Source organism: Pituophis catenifer, unplaced genomic scaffold, assembly GCF_029215685.1.
Source record: "Pituophis catenifer annectens isolate HBS135680 unplaced genomic scaffold, rPitCat1.0.hap2 SCAF_1, whole genome shotgun sequence".
In the NCBI taxonomy this organism is placed as follows: Eukaryota; Metazoa; Chordata; class Lepidosauria; order Squamata; family Colubridae; genus Pituophis; species Pituophis catenifer.
The window spans coordinates 339,067,449-339,090,786 of record NW_027256881.1 but is presented as its reverse complement, the minus strand read 5'-3'; the positions used below and the strand labels follow the sequence as shown (position 1 = coordinate 339,090,786).

General features: G+C 45.3%; 1 protein-coding gene across 1 annotated transcript in view; it reads left to right on the top strand.

Moving 5' to 3' along the window:
- Positions 1-7,959: 7,959 nt before the first annotated feature.
- TJP3 (tight junction protein 3) overlaps positions 7,960-23,338 on the top strand; it is a 73,003-nt gene continuing 57,624 nt past the window's right edge. Inside the window, exon 1 of the mRNA XM_070931847.1 lies at positions 7,960-8,021. The gene's annotated coding sequence lies outside the window, so the exon portion shown is untranslated. The remainder of the gene's footprint in view (positions 8,022-23,338) is intronic.

Genomic DNA, 23,338 nt, shown 5'->3' with positions numbered 1-23,338 from the left:
CTTTGAACGGCCACTAAAGAAATGGTTGTAAGTTGAGGACTGCCTCTATTTTTCTTTCTTTCTTTTGCAAAGGACATTTTTGGAATGAGTGGAGGGTTGCAAAAAAGAAAATGAGACCACCCCAAACTCAGCAGCTGTCGCTCTTGGCAAGAGTGGGGGTCAACTCGCTATACAGGAGCATTTTCCCTTCATTCTTGTGCAGAGAAGTGGGAATTTGAAGCCAAATTCTTTCAACCACCCAGGTTGAAAAGTTGACTCCAGAGTTGAACTTCTTGTAAAAAATTTGCAAGGGCGCTTCTGGATATCTCATGTGTTGGAAGGAGAGGCTTCATGCACCCCCACCCCCCAACAAAAGTCTACTATCTGACTTGAAAAATCAACCCAACCTTGAACTGACGCTCTGCTTTGGAAATCAGGGGTGGGCTTCCTCCATCATTTACAAAAGACCTACCTGAAGCTGACCGAAAGAGCAGGTGTGAATACAGCAGGTATGCAAAATTCACCTGCTTCATTTAGTTTAATCCAACGTTCAGAATCACCCACCTTTTACGTTGTATAGGACTATATATAGGTAGCCCTCGATTTACGGCCGCCCCGAGCCCAAAACCTCTGTTGCTAAGTGAGACAGTTATTCAGTGAGTTTTGCCCCATTTTACGACCTTCCTTGCCACAGTTGTTAAGTGGATCGCTGGCTGCGTTGTTAAGTCGGTGACTCAGTTGTTAAATGAATCTGGCCTCCCCACTGACTTTGCTTGTCAGAAGGCCGCAAAGGGAGGATCATACGACCCCGGGACACTGCAACCGTCATAAATAGGAGTCAGGTTGAATTTTGATCATGCGACCTTGGGGATGCTACAACAGCTGGCAAGCCGGCCCTAAATGAGCTTTTGTAAGTCGAGAAATACCTGTAACGAAGACCACGAAACGGCATTCTGCAAGGGTCCACAAACAGGCCTCCATCTCACGTTGAGAATATTTCTTGATCATCTTCTGCCAAATCCGTTTCCCCTTTTGCTCCATCTTTGGATCCAGGCCAGCCACCCAATTGGAGAATCGCATCGCCAGGGATCCACCCTGGATTATCCGACGGGCTGGCCAAGTTCACACATCAAAGCGTGCTCAGGATTCCCCTCCGTTAACTGCCAGTTTCTCTCCACCTGGAACTCTTCCCTTCCCCAAGTCTGTGAAGACAATCCTCTTTGCATTAGAGGAAAACTTGACTGCAACCGTTAATTAAAGTAATAAACCACAATGCTTTCTGGAGGGACGCGGGGGGGGGGGAGAGAGAGAGAGAGAAAGAGAGACCAAAAACTTTAAAACTCGGCTGCATGCTTTAGATTGCAATTTGGATGTGCAGCTGTTGGAAGGAAGACCTCTCGGGAACGCAGAGAGGCCGATTTCCGAGCAGACATGTCGAGAATTGCACTATTAGTTTTAATATGTGGGCATCAGTGCCACCCCCTCTCCCCCCCCTGATTAAAATCAAGATATCCTCAGCTATTTATTGGGGGTGGGAAGCGGGAGGAGGGAGGGTAGGAAGGAAGGAGAGGCGTTTATGCATCTGAGAGGGAATATTTGGCGGGAGAAATTTATACATCAGCGAAAAAGAAAAGAAAAAAAAAAAAACCAGAAGAATGACGGACAGACCAAGAAGAACTGGCACCCTTGGGGCTGTGAATAACATGATCTGTAATACTTTGCTGTGCCTCTAATTACAGCCGTTCCTTAATCTGCCAATGACTAATCTGTCTTTCTGTGGGTGCTGGGTGGTTTTTACGGAGGGGAAAAACACGTAACAGCATCTTAGCATCTTTGCATTCTGTAGACCAGGAATTGGCAACCTGTGGCTCTGGAGCCGCGTGTGGCTCTTTCATCCCTCTGCTGCGGCTCCCTGTCGCTCAAAATATGTGTCACAACCGCCAATGTGCAACACCCACCAGCACGCAATTTATTGAGCTTTTCGCTAGGTTTTGTGGCTCCCAGTGTTTTCTTTTCTCTGGGAAACGGATCCAAATGGCTCTTTGAATGTTTAAGGTTGCCGACCCCTGCTATAGGCAAATTCGGATTGATTGTGCGGGGAGTTTGGGAGGATTTTCAAGGAGGTTTAAGATGGTGGAAATGTTTGGGAGAGGTGATAAGAAGAAGAAGTAAAAAATCTGTAACTTCTTGTCAGACATGTTTCTATTTGCACCTCGATGTTTTTCAATCTTGGCTACTTTAAGACCCGTGGACTTCAACTCCCAGAATTCCCCAGCCAGCATGGCTGGCTGGGGAATTCTGGGAATTGAAGTTCACTCATCTTAAAGTGAGTGAACTTCAATTTAGCGCAATTTCTCAAGATAATTTCAGGCATCTTGTTAAAACGCTGGCAAATTAGTCCAGAATTGTATTTCCGTGAGGTCCTTGTGGTGAGGCAGAGCAGCCAGGATAACATAAATCTGAACCATGCCTCGGATGACATCAAGAGGAAATTGAAGCAGGCCTGAGACCATGAGACCAGGGCCCCCCAAGCCATCTCATCCAGCATTCAGATCCAACTGGGAGGATCTGAATGGGAGCAAGAAGAACAAGTAGCTTGATTATGGTTTATGGTGCCTAATAATTCAAAGATTTACTGATTAATAGCCCTTGTGGAATAACCTCATCCTCTTTGGAAGCTCTCCAAGGTACATCTGTTTCAGTCTCTTCACAATTTGCTCTTGAGCACTGGATCCCGATCACTGGGTTTATATCATTGGGCTTATTCTAGCATGGGATCATGGGATCATCTCCTTCAGGTGAACCTTAAGAACGGTATAATCAGAGATTATGCTATATTGCTCGGGATAAACAAGAGGACCATTAAGGAACTTTCAGGTTGTAATATTCTTCTGGGGCTAAATTTATAGCCTTAGGGCCGTGATGGCGAACCTATGGCACGGATGCCACAGGTGGCACGCGGAGCCATATCGGTGGGCATGTGAGCTCAGCTCCGGCATGCATGCATGCGCCGGCCAGCTGATTTTCGAGCCTTCTAGGCCCACTGGAAGTCAGGAAACGTTGTTTCCAGCCTCCAGAGGGCCTCTGGGGATGGGGAAGGCTGTTTTCGCCCTCCCCAGGCTCCTAGAAAGGCTCTGGAGCCTGGGGAGAGCAAAAAATGGCTCAACTGGGCCCACCATGCCATCGCCTGCCAAACGGGGGGGAGCGCAGGGGAGGCCCGCATGTGTGGGAGGACAGGGCACATAGAATTATGGGTGTGGGCACACGTGCACGTGACCCCCCCTGCGCTCCCCCCACTTTTGGCACGTGATGGCAAAAAGATTAGCCATCACTGCCTTAGGGTCTAACTTGGCGAGAAATTTCCTCTTAGTTCAAGTTGGTTTGCTCCTAAAACAAATTCTTTTAGGAACAAACCAAACTGCAGCCCCGTGGACCAGAGTTTCTCCACCACGCCGCCTTTAAGATGTTTGGACTTCACCTCCCAGAATTCCTACCCAAGCCTGTGATGGTGCTGCATAAAGATTGGCAGAGTTGGAAGCCCTTATCAGTAGAGAAAGTTTTTTTAAAAAAAATAAATCAAGATGGAAGCCACAAATGTACATTAAAATCCCACTACTTTTTTATGTATGTTGCATGTGCCTGCAAAGGGATGTGGCTTCCAGTGCACTATTGGGCTGCCACTGTAATATATTTACTAATTCTTTTAAAGAAACAGAGTAAAAAAAAAAAAAATCTGTAAAGGTTAGTCCTCGAGTTACGACCACAATTGAGCCCAACATTTCTGTTGCTAAGCGAAACATTTGTTAAGTGAATTTTGCCACATTTCTTGCCACAGTTGTTAAGTGAATCACTGCAGCTATGGTGTTTCCCCTCAAAATATTCAACTTTTTTCAGTGCTGTTGTAACTTTGGTCACTAAATGAACTGTTGCAAGTCGAGGATCACCTGTATCTCCCAGTTTCACTAAGCTGGGAAAAAAAGGCGAGCCAGAACATTAGACAAAGGCGCTATTCAAAGGGAAATATCCCATTAATTTTTCTTCTGAATCAATAAAACCATAAAATCCTCCCCAAATTACAATTTTTTAATTGCCAGTGGCTTCCAACAAATCAGATTTTAAGGCCAAAGAAGGAAAGAAGGATGCCCCTCTTCCTTTATGTCAGCCTAGAAAAGCTTACCTTTGTATCCTGTTAAGGAAATAGTGTAGTTCAGTGTCTCTCAACCATGGCAACTTTAAGATGGGTGGACTTCAACTCCCAGAATTCCCCAGCCAGCCATCTTAAAGTTGCCAAAGTTGAGAAAAACTGAGGTAGTGTAACTTGCAGTAGGCCGGGGGTTGGAATTGATGACCTTTTAGGTCCCTTCCAACATTGTGATTGGGCAATCTGCAGCTCTGACTCCTCTTTATTGTCGCACACAGAGATTCAGAGAATGAAAGACGCCATTTTCCACCATTTTATTTCATTGATTTATATATGACATTTATAACTAGCCATGATGATCTTACCTTATTTGGATAATGGATTGTCTGCAAGAAAACAACCAAGCCCAGACAGCACCAAGGACCCCTCATTTATAACTCTCTTTTTCTAAACAGGAATTCAAGACAGCTTACATAGTTTTTCTTCCTCCTATTTTTACCCACAACAACAATTTTGTGGGGTAAGTTGGGCTGAAAGGGAGGGATTGCTCCGAAATCAGTCAGTGAGCTTCCGATCTGGAGCGGGATTAGAACCCAGGTCTCCCCACTCCTAGTCCAGTCCCTTCTCCTCTAAACCTGATTGGCTCTTGGGCTAAGAGGGAAGGATCGGCGCAGTATCAGCCAATGCGCATCCGTGGTTGAGGCAGGACTAAAAATGGGGTCTTCCCACTTTAAGTCTAGCACCTAGGAAGTTGTGGGAGCTTCATCATTGGAGGCTTTCAAGAAGAGGCTGGACTGCCATTTGTCAGAAATGGTGTAGGGCAGTGATGGCTAACCTTTTTGCCATCGCGTGCCAAAAGTGGGGGGAGAGTGGGGGGGTCACATGCGTGCGTGACCCCACTCATAATTCACTCATAATAAACCCTCTGCACATGTGCGTGCGACCCCCCCCCCACACACTCCCCCTGCTTTTGGCACACGGTGGGCCCGGTAGGCCCGTTTTTCGCTCTCCCCAGGCTCCAGAGGCTTTCTAGGAGCCTGGAGAGGGCGAAAACATTCTTCCCCACACCCCGGAAGCCCTCTGGAGGCCAGAAACGGCCCGTTTCCCGACTTCTGGTCCCACCAGAAGTTGGAAAACAGGCCGTTTCTGGCCTCTGGGAGAGTGGGAAAGGCCGTTTTTTGCCGTCCCCAGGCTCCTAGAAAGGCTCTGAAGCCTGGGGAGAGCAAAAAAATGGGTCTCCCCCCCCACCCCGAGGCCATCTGGAGGCCAGAAACAGTATGTTTCCTGACTTCCAGTGGGCCCAGAAGGCCCAAAAATCAGCTGGCCGGCGCACGAATGCATGCTGCAGCTCAACTGGCGTGCCCACCAATATGGCTCTGAGTGCCACCTGTGGTACGCATGCCATAGGTTCACCACCATGGGTGTAGGGTCTCCTGCTTGGGCAGGGGTTGGACTAGATGATCTACAAGGTCCCTTCCAACTCTGTTAATCTGTAAATCTTCTCCCCTAACCCACAACGGCTCTGCTGCCATCCATCTTATTCTCTACAGGTAGTCCTCAACGTATGACCATAATGGATCTTGCCCATTAGGGTCATAAGTCACGATGGCCAATTTTATGACCTTTTTTTTGAGGCAGTCATTAAGCAAACACAGCAGTCATAAAGCAGCCGCAGCAGTCGTTAAACAGCACAGTCATTAAGTGAACCCATGGTTTGCTATGGGCATGGCTTCGTCGAAGTGCCGGTTTATGACAAAACTCAGTCATGTGACTGCAAGGACACTCACTGCAAACAGCCACAAATGTAGACGGACGCCTTGCCGAGCACCAGAAGTATAGTCACGTGACAATGGAGGAGGCTCAAATGTTGTGACTTCAGATTTGGGTCATTAGTAGCCCCAAGGGAGTTCCATCCATAACTTACGTAACTTGCTTTTATTACTTTTATAAGTGCCTCAAGGCAGTGAACATACGTAATACCTGAGAGTCGCTAAACTAGCATATACAGGTACTCCTTGACTTACCACAGTTCATTTAGTGACCATTTGCAGTCACAACAGCACTGAAGAAAGTGACTTATGACTGTTTTTCACACGACCCTTGCAGCATCCCCATGATCACGGGATCAAAATATGAGACATGTGGCAACTGCCTCATATTTATGACGGTTGCAGTGTCCTCGGGTCATGTGATCCTTTTTTTTCAGCCTTCTGAACAGCGAAGTCAATGGGGAAGCCAGATTCACTTAACAACCGTGGGACTAACCCCTGTGATTCACTTAACAACTGTGACAAGGACGGTTGTAAAATGGGGCAAAATTCACTCAACAAATGTCTCACTTGGTAACGGAAATTTTGAGCTCATTTTTTTTTTTTATTTGATTTATATGCCGCCCTTCTCCGGAGACTCAGGGCGGCTTACAATGCGTTAAGCAATAGCCTTCATACTTTTGTATATTTATACAAAGTCAGCTTATTGCCCCCACAAACTGGGTCCTCAGTTTACCTACCTTAGAAAGGATGGAAGGCTGAGTCAACCTTGAGCCTGGTGAGATTCGAATTAACAGTATTTGCAGACAGCTGATGTTAATCACAATGCTTTTAGTCTGCTGAGCCACTGGGCCCTGTCGTCTAAGTCAAGGACTACCTGTAGTAGTACTTGCATGATATCGGGAAATACTGAATTTATCAGATCTGAATGCCCTAATTTTACACAAAGGCACCGCACCCTGCTTGAAACTACCTATATTCTTAGACAGCACTTTAATAATTCTTAGATCCTAGATTAGGATTCAAATGACAGGTAGGTAGTGCTCAACTTATGACCAAAAGGTATGTCGCTAAGTGAGAAATTTGTTCAGTGAGTTTTGCCCCCTTTTACAACTTTTCTTGCTACATTCGTTCAATGAATCACTACTGTTGTTCAATTAGGAACACCGTTGTTAAGTGAATCTGGCTTCCACATCGACTTTGCTCATCCGAAGCTCGCAAAAGGGGATCCCATGATCCCAGGACCCTGCAATGGTCACAAATAGATGCCAGTTGCCAAGCATCTGAATTCAGATCACATGACCCTGGGAAAGCTACAACGGTCATAAGTGTGAAAAACGGTTATTGATTGATTGATTGGTTGGTTCGATTTATATGCCGCCCTTCTCCGGAGACTCAGGGCGGCTTACAATGCGTTAAGCAATAGCCTTCATACTTTTGTATACACCTGCTTAGTAGGGCTTTCGCCCCCCCCCCCCAAGGGTGCTCTTTTTTATACAAAGTCAGCTTATTGCCCCCACAAACCGGGTCCTCATTTTACCTACCTCGGAAGGATGGAAGGCTGAGTCAACCTTGAGCCTGGTGAGATTTGAACTTGCAGTAATTGCAGGCAGCTGGTGCTATTTAACAGCACTTTAGTCTGCTGCACCACCAAGGCTCTTCTTGTCATTCCCCCCCCCCCCAGTGCCGTTGTAACTTCAAACGGTCACTAAGGGAACTGTTGTAAGTCGAGGAGTACCTGTATTGAGCTTCCACCCATCTTAGACTGCAAATCTTTTAACTGTAGATCGCCCACGTATAATAATTATAATTATAATGGCACCTATAATAATGATCGTGGCAGCGGCGGCAGTGCCAAGAGCCCGTTCACCTGCTGCCGCCCTGCCCAGGAGCCGAGGGCAAAGGTGCCACGGTGCCACCCGCGTGGCTCCCTCCTCGCTCCCTCCTCCTCGGTTGGACCAGGAAGAGTTAAATTGGAGGCGGCCGTCAGGCTCTACCGCATACCTGGGCGAAAGGTTCACCTGCGCGCCGCCGGGGAGGAGAAAGTTCGCTCCGCCGTGCGGAGGGGCTCGGAGTGGGCGGGGGGGACTCTCCTGCCCGTCTTCTGCCGCCCCGCAACTCCCAGCCGGACGGTGAGTGTTTGGGGAAGGGGGTAATCCCGGATTTCCTCTCCCCTCCCGGCTCTTTCGCCCAAACTTTTCCCCCACCACTCCGGCAAGAGCTGCGCGCCTCTGGGCTCATGCCCGAATAGGGCGCGGCAGTTTCCCCGTCCTCCCGTTGGCTCGCAGCAACGACCGTCGGGAGCGAGGAAAAGGAGGATCGGGCGGCAGTGTGCTTCCCCCGGGACCCGATCCTGCAAGGCCACCCCCGTCCCCGGCTTTTGGAGAGCCCCGATTCGGGCCGAGGGCGCCCCGGAGGCGCTGAGATGGGCGCGCAAAAAGGCTCTGCGGAGTTCCCTTTCCCATTTGATTTTAATTTTCTGGGGATTTTAAATTGGCTTGTTTTAGCGTTGTTTTATTGTTATGTTGTTTTTATTCTGTGAGCCGCCCCGAGTCCTACGGGAGAAGGGCGACATATAAATTTGATAGATAGATAGATAGATAGATAGATAGATAGATAGATAGATAGATAGATAGATAGATAGATAGATTTGCGCGCTTCTTGCTGCGCCTCTGTTAAAGATGGGCTTTTGCTTTTGAGGGTGGTGCCCTTAAAACACGTCTAGGGCAGAGGAGATCCAGGAATATGGAGCCGGGGGATCTGGGATCCCGATGGGCGCAGGTTGTGGATCTGGATCGGCAAAGCGGCCAGCCCGCTTGCAGGTGCCTTAGGATTGTGTTACATTGGGAGTTGGGAACCGTGTACAAAGAGAAAACTGCTTGGATGGGCGTTCCCGGGGTGGCCCCATTGAATGGCTTATTTGATTTTGGAGAGAGCGGCTGTGGCAACCTCTGCTTTTGTTTCCCTGTGGTGGTGGTGGTGTTTTTTCTTTGTGTGTTTGAATTTTCAGCTCCCTGGTTTCCTTTTTGTTATGAAACTTGCCTTTAAAGAGCCAGAGATTAGGGGTGGGGGGGGGTGGGGGGGTGGGGGGGAAGGCAGGTTTGGGATTGCCCTAAGCAAATAGAGCCTTGGTACTACAGTGGTTTAAAGCACCCTGTTATTAACACAGCTACCTGCAATTTACTGCTGGTTCGAATCTCTCCAAGGCTCAAGGTTGACTCAGCCTTCCATCCTTTCTAAGGTAGGTGAAATGAGGACCCAGTTTGTGGGGGCAATAAATATACAAAAGTATGAAGGCTATTGCTTAACGCACTGTAAGCCGCCCTGAGTCTCCGGAGAAGGGCGGCATATAAATCAAATTAAAAAAAAAAAAAAAATAGAGCGCAAAATATTTGGGAAACTGCTGAAACTAAAATAGAAAGGGTCTAATAGTATTGGTAGCTCTGGGTTTAGTTTTAGAAACTCATTTCACCTGTGAGGTAGGCTGACTTCAAGAGGGAATTACCTAATCGAAGTCAACATTCAAGTATTTTCGGGATTTATTTATTTATTTATTTATTGGTTCGATTTATATGCCGCCCTTCTCCGGAGACTCAGGGCGGTTTACAATGCGTTAAGCAATACCTTCATACTTTTGTATATACCTGCTTAGTAGGACTTTCCCCCCCCCCAAAGCGGTGTTCTTTTTTTATACAAAGTCAGCTTATTGCCCCCACAATCCGGGTCCTCATTTTACCTACCTCGAAAGGATGGAAGGCTGAGTCAACCTTGAGCCTGGTGAGATTTGAACTTGCAGTAATTGCAGGCAGCTGGTGCTACTTTAACAACACTTTAGTCTGCTGCGCCACCAAGGCTCCTTTCACCAAGACTGCTGCATCACCAAGGATGCAGCAGTCTGAGTCTTCCCAATCCTTCAAAGCTCCATAAACCATTTTCAACCTTGGCCATTTTAAGGCACATGGACTTCAACTCCCAGAATTCCCTAGCAGCCAGCTAGGCAATTCTGGGAGTTGAAGTCCATGTGCCTTAAAATGGCCAAGGTTGAAAAACACCGCCATAATGGCTAGGTTCACACATCACGCTATGACCTAAATCAGATTTAACAGACCATAACAGCTGCCTGCACACATTACAGGAAGAGGGGAAAAAAAGTAAGTGGTGAAATTCTTTTAAAAAAACCACTTTATAAAGAGATGGTGGTTCAATGGCACGACTGTGATTCACCCCTGTCCCTAAAAGCTGCAGTTGAATTATAATTTTTGAAAGATTTGAGTGGGAAGTTATCCAATGTATCAGGAGTAAGTGCACAGAATTTGCTTCGTTTAAACCAAGTTTAAAATAAAACCAGACTTTAATGTTGGCTGCAAGATTTTGTTGTTCCAGGTCAACTTCTGGTGTCCTTTGGACGAAAAAAATAATGTCCCCTGTGAGATTAAGATAAGGAAATCTCTCTCCATCTTTAGTTGGAAAAAAACCAGACTGGTTTGGGGCTGGGAGTTACACGGAAAACAAAACTGAATTTTCTGGTCTTTTATTGTGTACATCGTAATCATATATATGCAATAGTGAATTTCATCACCTCTGAAGAACCGCTATTTATTATTCATGTATCTGTCAGACTTATACCAGGGGTGAAATCCAGCAGGTTCTGACAGGTTCCGGAGAACCGGCTGTGGAAATTTTGAGTAGTTCGGAGAACCGGCAAATGCCACCTCTGGCTGGCCCCAGAGTGGGGTGGGAATGGGGATTTTGCAGTATCCTTCCCCTGGAGTGGGATGGGAATGGAGATTTTGCAGTATCCTTCCACTGCCATGCCCACCAAGCCACACCATGCTCACCAAGCCACGCCCACAGAACCGGTAGTAAAAAAAAATGGATTTCACCACTGACTTATACCCTACTTTCTTCAGGAGCAAAAGGAAATTTGCAGGGGACTTCGTTCCCTCTGAGATAACTTGAGTCAAGAGAGAGGGGCTGGCCCCAGGTCCCCCAAATGGCTTCCATGGCTGAAGGGCAGAACCATAATACAGGTAGTCCTCGACTTATAACAGTTCACTTAGTGACCTTTCAAAGTTGCAACAGCACTGAAAAAAGTGACTTATGACCATTTTTTATACTTATGATCATTGCAGCATCCCGTTGGCCACGTGATCAAAATTCAGACTTAGGGCAACTGACTCATATTTATGACCGTTGCAGTATCCCAGGGTCATGGGATCCCCTTTTGCGACCTTTTGAGAAGCAAAGGCAGTGGGGAAGCTGAATTCACTTAACAACAAGGTTCCTAACTTATCAACTGCAGTGATTCGCTTAACAACTGTGGCCAGAATGGTCGTAAAACGAGGTAAAACTCAACAAATGTCTCACTTAACAACAGAAATTTAGGGCTCAATTGTAGTTGTAAGTCGAGGACTACCTGTATGTGTCTCCCCATTCCTAACCCAGCCCTTTTCTCACTACAGCTGATTGGCTCTTTGGGCTGAGAGGGAGGGAGTTGCCCAAAGTCAGCCAATGAGCTTCTGGGGTTGAGGTGTGGGAGGGTAACTAAAACCTGGGGCTTCCTGTTTCCAGTCCAGTCCCTTCTCCACTACACCTGATTGGTTCTTGGTTTGACCAGCTCAAAATCAGCCAATGAGCATCCGTGGTTGGTGGGGCTAGAACCTGAGGTTTCCCACTCCTAGTCCAGAACTTTTATTGATGCTTTGGGCTGAGAGGGGAAATCAGCTAATGAGCTTCTATATCTAAAATGAGCTTCCAGCCCCTTATCTACTACACCTGATTGGTTCTTAAGCTGAAAGGGAGAGACTGTCCCAAAGTCAGCCAATGAGCTTTGGGGCTGAGTAGGGCGGGACCTGAACCCAGCTCTCCCAACACCTACACCTACACCATTAAACCATCTGTCAGATAGGGTCTCCTGCTTGAGCAGAGGATTGGACTACATGACCTAGAACCATGATGGCGAACCTATGGCACGGGTGCCACAGGTGACACGCGGAGCCATATTGGTGGGCACGCGAGTGTTGCCCTAGCTCAGCTCCAGCGCACATGCGCGCACCAGCCAACTGATTTTCAGGCCTTCCGGTCCCACCAGAAGTTGGGAAACTGGCTGTTTCTGGCCTCCAGGGGGATGGGGAAGGCTGTTTTTTGCCCTCCCCAGGCTCCTAGAAAGCTTCTGGAGCCTAGGGAGAGGAAAAAATGGGCCTATCGGGCCCACTGTGCCATCACGTGCCAAAAGCAGGGGGAAGTGTGGGGGAGTCACGTGCGCATGCGTGGGAGGGCGGGGTGCATTGAATTATGGATGTGGGCACCTGCACCCGCGACCACCCCTGCTCCCCCCACATTTGGCACGCGATGGCAAAAAGGTTAGCCAACACTGACCTAGAAGGTCCCTTCCAATTCTGTTATTTTATTCTAAGCAGGGGTGGGCTTCAAAAATTTCAGCAACGGGTTGCTGGGTGGGCGTGGCCATGGTGGGCGTGGCCTAGTCAGCTTCCTGCACCACGGCGGGTGGGTGGGTGTTTTTGCCTTCCCCAGGCTCCGGAGGCTTTCCTCGAGCCTCAGGGAGGGTGAAAACTGCCTCCCCTGGGCTCCAGAGGCTGGAAACAGGCCCGTTTCTGACCTTCCAGAACTTCTGGTAGGCCCGTTTTTTCCCCCCTCCCCAAGCCTTGACGCAGGCCCTTACTTCGCATCCAAAACGGGCCGCATGGAAACTACTGAGAAGGGAGGGGCTGGGTGGGAGGGGCCAGCCAGTAGTAGGATTAGGAGGTTCTCCGAACCGGCCATAACTTTAGCTACAGGTTCTCCCGAACCCAGGCGAACCTGTAGCAGCCCATTCTGATTCTAAGCCACCTTGGTTCTGAAGCTGAGAGAGGGCGGGGTTGTCTCAAAGTCCTCCAGTGGGCTTCCATGGCTATGGGGGAAACAGATTAACAGAGTTGGAAGGGGCCTTTGAGGTCATCTAGTCCAACACCACACCACACCCCGCCCAAGCAGGAGACCCTACCTACACCATTTCTGACAGAGGGCAGTCCTGTCTCTTCTTGAAAACTTCCACTGAAAAAGCTTTGAACAGAACCCAACTCTCCACAAAGTCCATGCTTTCGGTGCTACAAAGTCCATATTGTGTGTCCTTCACTACTCCAGCGGCTTCACCAAGGCTCTACAATGGCTCCCTTTGTTTTTTGCTGCAAAATATTTACCCGGCTACTCCTTGGATGTTGTTCTTCGGGGAGGAGCTATCAAAGAGGAAGGACTCAAGCTCTTAAACTGATTAGAGAAGGGGAATTAATATTGTTTGTCATGTTTGACCTCTGTTGAATTTATCTAGAACTGCCAGCCAGTTATACCCCAAAAAAAAAAAAAGTTTGTTTGCAGGGCATGACTTTTGGAGACAAAAATGGACCTTGTGGCTAATTTTGGAGATTTCTCAATGTCTACCCTTGACTGGTCTTATCAGCTGCAATCTTTGTGCAGCTGATGATGGTTGCTTACTTCTGCATAGGATTTGTGAAATAAAAGGCAACACAAGCGATGTCCACAGGAGGGAGTCAAACAAATCAAGATAGCGGCTGCAATACCTTGATGCAGAGGTGGTATTCAGCCGGTTTGTACAGGTTCGAGCAAATCCACCCTGGCTGCCCTGGCAACCAAGTCAGGCATCAAATCAAAGCAATATAGGATTACAAGTGGTCCTCGACTTAACAACAGTTCGTTTAGTGACCGTTCAAAGTTACAACTGCACTGCAAAAAGTGATTTATAACTCTTTTTCACCTCACCATTGTAGCATTCCCCTTGGTCATGTGGTCAAAATGCAGACACTTGGGAACTGACTCACATTTATGACCGTTATGGGTCACGTGATCGCTTTTTGCAACTGTCTTATAAGCAGAGTCAATGGGAAAATCCGATACACTTAACTGTGTTAGGTAAGGTGACCAGATTTTAACATTGGTAAAGCGGGACACCCACCATTTTGTGGATGTGGCTTGGAGGTCATGTGACTGGGTGGGCGTGGCTAGCTGGTCATGTGACCGGGTGGCCATGGCTATGTGTATAGAAAAAAAGTCATTTCTGACAGGTCCTCGCACTTTTGACTGGTCCTCACACTTATGACCATCCTCACATTTATGCCCGTGCAGCATTCTTAACAACCACGTCACTCATTTCACAACTGCTTCTCTTCACCATGGTGATAAGATAGGGCAAAAAACGTAAAATGTGAGGACAGTCGTAAGTTTGAGGACTGGTCAAAAGTGCGAGGACCAGTCAAAAATAACCTTTTCAGCCATCTGAGTAGTCCATATGCACAAAAGGATACAGCAATAGAGAGGGATGAAGGAAGGGAAGGGAAATTAGAGTAGGAGTGAGGGTAAGAGAGGGAGGAAGAGAGGAGGAGAAGGAGAAAGGAAGAGGAAATAGGGAGGAGAAGAAGAGGGGGGGAAAGAGAAAGTAAGAAGGAAAGAAAAGAGAGAGGTGGTAGGTTTGAGGAGAAAGATTGCTGTACAATAAAAAAGATGAAAGGGAAGAAAGCCAACCCCAAACAAATATAAAGATATTAAGATAAAGAATGAATTGTTAAACTTTAAAGAATAAAAGAGAACAAATATGAATAAATAGCAGTAATTAGAAACACACATACAAACATACAATGTATTTTCTTTGAACAGAATATTTGGCCGGTTCACAAATTTAAACTGTTTAGTCATTTCAATTAAATTTACAATTTCTATATTTCCCTTTTGCCATATTTATTCCTCATCTATTTTTTTAAAAAACCAATATTACCCTTCATCCTCATCTCTAATCTTAATCAAATTCAATTTTTCCCTTCTATTCTATATTATACCCCTTCCCATTGTCATCTATTTTTATATCCATCCTCACATTGGTTAATTATGTAATATTACAGTTGTTTAATACAAATTCAACATTTTAATATAAATTTAATATAAATATAAATATAAAAAGAGCCTTGATAGTACAGTGGTCTACGCACCCTGTTATTAACACAGCTGCCTGCAGTTTACTGCTGGTTCGAATCTCTCCAAGGCTCAAGGTTGACTCAGCCTTCCATCCTTTCTAAGGTAGGTGAAATGAGGACCCAGTTTGTGCGGGCAATAAGCTGACTTTGTATAAATATACCAAAGTATGAAGGCTATTGCTTAATGCATTGTAAGCCGCCCTGAGTCTCCGGAGAAGGGCGGCATATAAATCAAATTTAAAAAAAAAAATCAATTAGTTATATAACTATCTTTTTTGTATATTCATCAATATGAACATGAATATTCCAATTATTTCCATGCAATCCAATTTCTTACAAATCAAATAATTATATTTACCAATAATAATAAACCAAATAATTTCCCCCATATATTCCTCCAAACCACAACTTAACCATTTCTGCTTTCAACACAATATACAATTAATAGTATCTCAATTATTACAATTCCCTAGTTAAATAGAACTTTTTTTCTTTTGTGTTTTAAAATCTTGAACTCTCCACTTTTGCCCTAAATTTCCCATTGTTTGCAGTTTTGCACCTACCTTTTTTGGTGAGGAAAAAGAAAAAGAAATCTCTCTCTGCCTCATTTTGCCACGTTGCAGCAAAGACCCTGCTTTACTTTCAGTTTCGCTTTTTCAGCATAGTTAGGGGAAAAAAATCTCCAGCACTCTGCAGCTAGCAACTACAGAGCCCTGAGCAAAACAGCTGAGAGCAAATCAGCTGAAAGTCGGGAAGCCGATCTAATCAACTTGTGCTAATTAACCTATGCTGAAGCTTTAAGGGGCTGTTTTTTCTATTTTTGCAGGCATCCGTCTACTCATTTGTTTTCAGCTGTAGGGCGGCCCTTTGAAGCTCCGCGGCAAGAGTTTAAACAGTTTTTTTCCCTCTAGCCATCAGCTGGGACTCAGGAGGCAGCCGGGAGCAACCCTCCACTGCGCCATTCCCTAGGATGTCGTGCATTCTATCCAAAAATCGGGACTTTTTTAAAACGCTGTGGGACGCGGGACAAATTGTTCAAAAGCGGGACTGTCCCACCAAAAGCGGGACGTCTGATCACCTTAGTGTTAGGTTAACAGCGGTGACAAGGTCGGTCATAAAATGGGCCAAAATTTACTTAAACTTTTCACTTAGCAACAAAAATGTTGGGTTCAATTGTGGTCGTAAGTCAAGGACTGCCTGTATTATGCTTGGTCACACAGTCTGATAAATTCAATATTTCCAAATATCGAGAACGTTTTCTAGGTATCGTTCCAAATTTCTGTTATAAGTATTATGGCTTGTAGCACACTCAGCCAGATGTTCAGACTGGAATTAGCATTTTTATCCAGCTATCAACTCCTTCCCAAGGACCTGGAATAGGCAGATGTTGATCTTTCATGGTGTTATAAGTATCATTGCAGGATGTAAGCTATTCCAAGTTAAGCTGCCTTTTGCAATTGACTCATGGTGATTTTGTCAAGGCCGATGGTGTTCAAGTAGTACTCCAGAATGTTTTGGAATTGCACCTCAGGCGCCTATTTGGAATATTTTTCCTTTCTTTTGCCACAGTTGTTGCACTTCTATTCGCAGATTTTCGTATTTGGGGGATTTTCTCCAGTTCTTTCTCTTCTAATTCTGCTGTCTCTCCGTAGTTCAACAGCCGCTGTCCAGATATCTTCGTCTTTCTTATTGACGGTTGCTGAATAATAAGGCCAACCTTTAAAGAAAACAGCTTGAATCATGTCATTGTCAACCACCATAGGATACTGACTGACGAGGAGGAAGTGGAGTAGGAGCAGGCAATATTTCTCAACTGGAGGAACTTTAAATTGTGTGGCCTTCAAGCCCCAGTATTCCCCAGACTGGGTTCCTCAGATGGAGAAACACTAAGCAGGAATATCCAGAATGGGGTGTCCCTGGCTGGTTGGGATCCAATGGTACTGTGTTTCCCCGAAAACAAGATCCTGTCTCATATTTTTTTGAACCCCGAAATAAGCGCTTGGCCTTATTTTTGGGGAGGACTTATTATTTTGAGGCGCGTGGAGCAAGGTGGGGCTCCTCTTGCTGTCTTACCTGATTTCCAGCACTGCGTTTAAATATTTTCAGGGAGGGCTTATTTTCGGGGGGAGGCTTATTTTAACACAAGTGCTCAAAAGCCCAATTGAGCTTATTATCAGGGGATGTCTCATTTTAGGGGAAACAGGGTAGCATATTCAAAATTGTTCTGTCTGCAGACTTGGGGTGCGGGACAATGGCAGGTATACACCAGGGGTGGGTTCTAAAATTTTACTACCGGTTCTGTGGGCGTGGCTTACTTTGTGGGCGTGGCTTGGTGGTCATGTGACAATTCTTTAGGATTTAGCAGAGGTACTGGTCTACCAGGCTTTTAACTGCTTGCAGAGCTGTACCGGTCTACCCATTTGTTTTTGGAGGCACTGGTCTACCCATTTGTTTTTGCAGGCACTGGTCTACTCATTTGTTTTTTGAAGGCACCAGTCTACCACCACACTGCCTTTTAACACTGATCAGCTGTAGGGTGGCCCTTTGAAGCCCCGCGGCAAGAGTTTAAACAGTTTTTTTTCCCTCTAGCCAATCAGCTGGGACTCAGGAGGCAGCAATAGATTGGAGGTGGGGCCAAATAAAAGGTAAGAATAACGCGGGAGGGCGGGGGGGCAGAACCGGTTCGGTGACATCATATCGTCACCACTACCGGTTCGGCAGAACCGGGCCAAACTGGGAGGAACCCGGTATACCACTGGTATACACACACACATTTCTGTTGCTAAGTGAGACAGTTTATCTGTATCCTCAGGATCGGCTGAGTGGGGTTCCTGGTTCCTATAGTCTGCAGTTTTTCCTCTGGAAATCCATTCCTACCCCCATACCATTCGAAGAGTGTTCATTCCAAATTGAATAAGCTAAATGTCTGTAGAGATTCTCAGTCATCCAGGTCATGGTTGTCCCCAAATTGCTTTTTCAGGAGGCAACTGGGCTCAGGTGACCTTGAGGACACAGATAAACCTCCAAATAGCCTCAACAGCTCTCTAAAAGGATGCAAATGACTAGCTGTCTGCAAGGAATATAAATCCTTCCATTCCCCACCATCCTTTCAGAGCTGAAGAAGCTTCTTGGATGAGAAGTGAAACGTCTTCAAAGAAAAAACAAGAAAGTCCAGTTGCCTCCTGAAAAAGCCCCTTTGGGACATTTAAGCGGAATGTGACACTGAAACCAATCCAGCTGAATCCAAAACAGGTACTGTATTTTTCGGAGTATAAGACGCACTTTTTCTCCCCCTAAAAGAGTCTGGAAATGTTGGTGCATCTTATACACCGAATACAGCCATTTTTGGCCTCCCAAAGCCCCATCCTGCTCGTCCCATTTTTGTGAAAAGTAGGTCAGTTTTTCGCAAAAACAGGGCACGCAGAGTGTTTGGGAGGCCTGCAGAGTGCTCCTGGGGGCTGGGGAAGGCCAAAAAAATTTTTTTTCTTACTTACCTCTTTGAAATTTTGGTGCGTCTTATACACCGGTGCATCTTATAGTGTGAAAAATACGGTACATTGAAAATAAAAGGAAAATCCTGATCATTACAGGGAGTCCTTGATTTACGACCAAAATTAAGCTTAAAATTTCTGTTGCAAAGTGAGACAGTTGCTAAGTGAACTTTGCCCCATTTTTACAACCTTTCTTGTCACAGTTGTTAAGTGAATCGCTGCAGTTGCTAAACTAATAGCACGGTTGTTAAATGAAGCTGGCTTCCCCGTTGACTTTGCTTGTCAGAAGGTTGCAAAAGGCGATCACGTGACCCCGGGACACTGCGACCGTCGTAAATACGTTGCCAAGCACCTGAATTTTGGTCACATGACCATGGAGATGCTGCAAGTATGAAAAAAGGTCATAAGTCGCTTTGTTCAATGCGTCGTAATTTTAAACGGTCACTAAATGAATTATTGTAAGTTGAGGACTAACTGTATTTGCCCTAAATTGGAAGTCAGAAATCCAAATGCAGGCAGATTCAAAGGAGCAAAGAAGGAAAAATGGACCATTCTTAGATGCCTCACAATCAGAGGTGGTATTCAGCCGGTTCGGACCGGTTCACTGGAACTGATAGCGGAAATCGCAGGTGGGCCGCCACTCCGCCTGGCTCTATGCCATCCTATTTAGGCACGTTTTTGAGGCCAGGCACATGCGTGGAAGGTGCGCGTGCCAACAAAGCGCATGCGCGGAAGGCCGGGCACATGCGTCGATGCGCGTACTCACATTTGTGAACCGGTAGGGAAAGTAAGTGAATTTCACCCCTGCCCACAATATACGCGCTGTTGGAAATGTCCAGAGTCACTGATTTGAAACGGGCAGCTATATCAATTGAATAAATAAATAAATACAGGTAGTCTTGATTTAGGATGAGCGGCGTGGTGGCCTAGTGGTGAAGACGCTCACCTCCCACTCGGAAGGTTGAGAGTTCAATCCTAAGTAGCGGCAGGTATTTCTCTGCTAGGCAGAAAGAAAAAATATTTGCTGCGAACTCTTGAGTAGGTGTCAGGAAGGGCATCCGGCCAGTAAAGGCTCAGCTCTACCTATTCACCCTGTCTCTACCCCAGATTGAGGGATTACACATTACAGGGTATTTTAAAAAGGGAGGAATCCTTGATTTAGGACCATTTGTTTAACAACCAAAGTTATGATGGTGTTGAAAACAGTAACTGCAACCACTCCTTGCAATAACAATCATTGCAGTGTCCTCATATGATCATAATTTGGGTGCGTTGGAACCAGCATGTTACAATGTTCCTGGCAGTGGTGGGATTCAGCCGGTTCGCACCACTTCGGGAGAACCGGTTGTTAACTTTCTGAGCAGTTTGGCAAACTGGTTGTTGAAAGAAATCATCAGGGCAGAGAACCGGTTGTTAAATTACTTGAATCCCACCACTGGTTCCTGGTGGGCCCCTTGGCAGCCGATACCAAGCTGGCAGGAATAGCCAACACTCCAGAACCAAGGCTTAAAATACAGAAGGGTCTTGACAGATTTGAACATTTGGTGCTATCTAACATTTGTCAGATATATATTGATGGTCGTGCTTATTGGTTCTATGAGGAAGTTATTTGGTCAATACAGCTTCAGGTTCAAAAAGTTGTTTTATTATTTATAAAGTATATATGTGCATACAATAATGAACAAGGTGTCCTGTTGCACCTTTTACCCTAACTGTATGACTCAGATGTTGAGAGGAGAGATAAGTTCCCGTGTTGTCTCGCTGAGAGATAGATGAGGGAGAGAGAAAAAACAGGGAAGATGTCCAAGTGGTTTCTGGGTAAGAGTCCAATAAAAGAGTTCATTGGCTGATATAGTCACATGTGATGTCTGTAAAGACTTAACCCCTTCTAGTCTCTGGTACATCATATGCAGGCAATATTCTGACATTCAATGCTGAAAAAAGCGTAGTATACACACCCAAGTGAAGTATAGGGGGTACCTGGCTCAGTAATAGTAACTGTGAGAGGGATCTTGGAGTCCAAGTGGACAATCACTTAAAGATGAGCCAGCCTTGCGCTTCAGCTGCCAAAAAAGCCAACACAGTTCTGGGCTGCATAAACAGAGGGATAGAATCAAGATCACCTGAAGTGTTAATACCACTTTATAATGCCTTGGTAAGGCCACACTTGGAATACTGCATTCAGTTTTGGTCGCCACGATGTAAAAAAGATGTTGAGACTCTAGAAAGAGTGCAGAGAAGAGCAACAAGGATGATTAGGGGACTGGAGGCTAAAACATATAAAGAACAGTTGCTGGAATTGGGTATGTCTAGTTAACTGAAAAGAAGGACCAGGGGAGACATGATAGCAGTGTTCCAGTATCTCAGGGGCTGCCACAAAGAAGAGGGAGTCAAGCTATTCTCCAAAGCACCTGAAGGCAAGACAAGAAGCAGTGGGTGGAAACTAATCAAGGAGAGAAGCAACTTAGAACGAAGGAGAAATTTCCTGTGAGAACAATCAGTCATTGGAACAACTTGCCTCCAGAAATTATGAATACTCCAACACTGGAGCTTTTATAAAGAGATTGGACAACCATTTGTCTGAAATGATATAGGGTTTCCTGCCTGATCAGAGGGTTGGATTAAAAGACCTCAAGGGTCCCCCCAACTCTGTTATTCTGTGATTTTGTTCTATTATTCTGGTCACATGATTGCCAATTGCTACCTTCTCAGGGGGTTTTTTTGACAAGAGAAGTCAATTAGGGAAGCCAGATTCACTTAATGATTATATGATTTGCTTAATGACCACAGCAAAAAAGGTATTATAATCAGACTCTCTTAATGAACATATCACACAGCAACCAAACATCCCATCCCGATTCTGATCATACGGGGAGGACTAAGATGTTGGATGTTGATGAGCACGACGCCCTCTGCTGTTCACTCCCTTATTATTATTATTCAAATTATTATTCAAATTTCTTCTGATATGGCATCTCAGAACTGGAGAAACTAGAAAAGTTGTATAACTCTTGTTCGATAAGGCTAAAACTGTATACAGGTAGTCCTCCACTTACAACAGTTCTTTTAGTGACTTCAAAATTACAGCAGCACTGAAAAAAGTGATTTACGACAGTTTTTCACAGTTATGACCTTTGCATCATCCCCATGATCATGTGATCAAAATTTGAATGCTGGTTCATATTTATGACAGTTGCTATGTCCCAAGGTCATATAATTCCCTTTTGTGACCTTCTCACAAGCAAAATCAAGGGGGAAGCCAGGTTCATTCCACAATCAGGTTGCTAACTTATCAACCGCAGTGATTCACTTAACAACTGTGGCAAGAAAAGTCATAAAATGGGGCAAAACTCACTTAACAAATGTCTCACTTAACAGCAGAAATTTTGGGCTGCATTTGTGGTCGTAAATTGAGGCCTGCCTGTATAAATAAATTTATATTCCGCCCAGCGTTGAGATGGACAGCATATAAATTTAATAATAAAACAATCAAATAAGTGAGTAAAAAACCAATATTATTTATTTATTTACTTACTTACTTACTTATTATTATTTATTTATTTATATCCTTCCTTTATTATTTTTACAAATAACTCAAGGTGGCGAACATATCTAGGACACGTCCTTCCTCCTGTTGGTTGCCACCTTGGGAGCATCCATGATTTTAAGGGGTTTGTTTCTGAGCAGAGCTTCTTCAGTTGTCCTTGTCAATTGTCTGTTCTATTTGTGCATCTAAAGAAGGCGACAATCTAATATGGACTGTTTGAGTTGACTGATTAGATCAGTGTTTCTCAACCAAGGCTGGCTGGGGAATGCTAGGAATTGAAATCCATACCTCTTCAAGTTCCTGAGGTCAAGAAACACGGCATCGGATTAAAGATTTCATTCCTTCTCTAGAGCTCAATTAAAAGTTCTTTTCTCTGTTGCTTTCTAACGTGCACAGAAGTTTGAAAACAGAGTATTTTTTTTTTAAAGAAAGGGAATGCTTTCATGTGAATAAAGCCCTTGTAAAAGCTTCCTATACTGATTGGGGATGCCTGATTACATTTGAGGCAGAAAACAATTTTTTTCCCCAAGCTTTTGAGATGCTGATCACAACCTCCTTTCCAAAGGAAAATCAGATTTTAAGAAATCCCTGGGTTTGACCTCTGCAAGAAACAGATCGGCCATTCTCAATCCTGCAACTACAACAATACCCATCCACCTGAAGGACTTCAGGCCGGCTCTGCCTAGCTATTTTAGCATTTTTGCAGTGTTTGAGATTTTGTTCAAATCTGGGATTTACCTTTGACCTCTGCCGAGCAATTTCCCCTCCTTTTTTGTCTGCTAACCCCAGTCCAAATCTTCCACAACAAATATTGACGCTGGCTGGGAGCAGAAGGGGAAACTAGAATGATCTGCCGTTTACTAAATTAGGAGAGAGATTCAGAGGCAAGGTCAGCAATTTTTCAGGCAGAATGTTGGTTTTTGAAATCCACCTCCCGAGTGTTTTGAATTCACCGCCCGAGGTCTAATATAGAGGTAGAAATTGGCTAAATAAAGGAAGGAAACTTTTGAACCCAGGACTTCATAAGACATCAGCCACTGATCAACAGGTCTGATAAAAAGATGTAAAGGAATTGTGAACAACGGCTCACACAGAAGGCAGCAAAACTTCCTCTCTCTCTTCTCCTGTTCTTTTGCTATACTGACTTTTCATCTAGGTTTAGAGCCAGCTTGGTTTAGGGGTGAAGGCAACAGATAGAAAGCAGGAGATTTGGTTGATCTAGGGCAGGGGTGGGCAAATATGGCTCTTTTACAACCTGTGGACTTCAACTCCCAGAATTCCTGAGACAGCCAAGCTGGCTCAGGAATTCTGGGAGTTGAAGTCCACAGGTTGTAAAAGAGTCACATTTGCCCATCCCTGATCGAGGGCAAGAGTGTCAAATTCAATGTCATTGAGGGCTGCATCAGGGTTGTTTTTGACCTGTGGGGGGG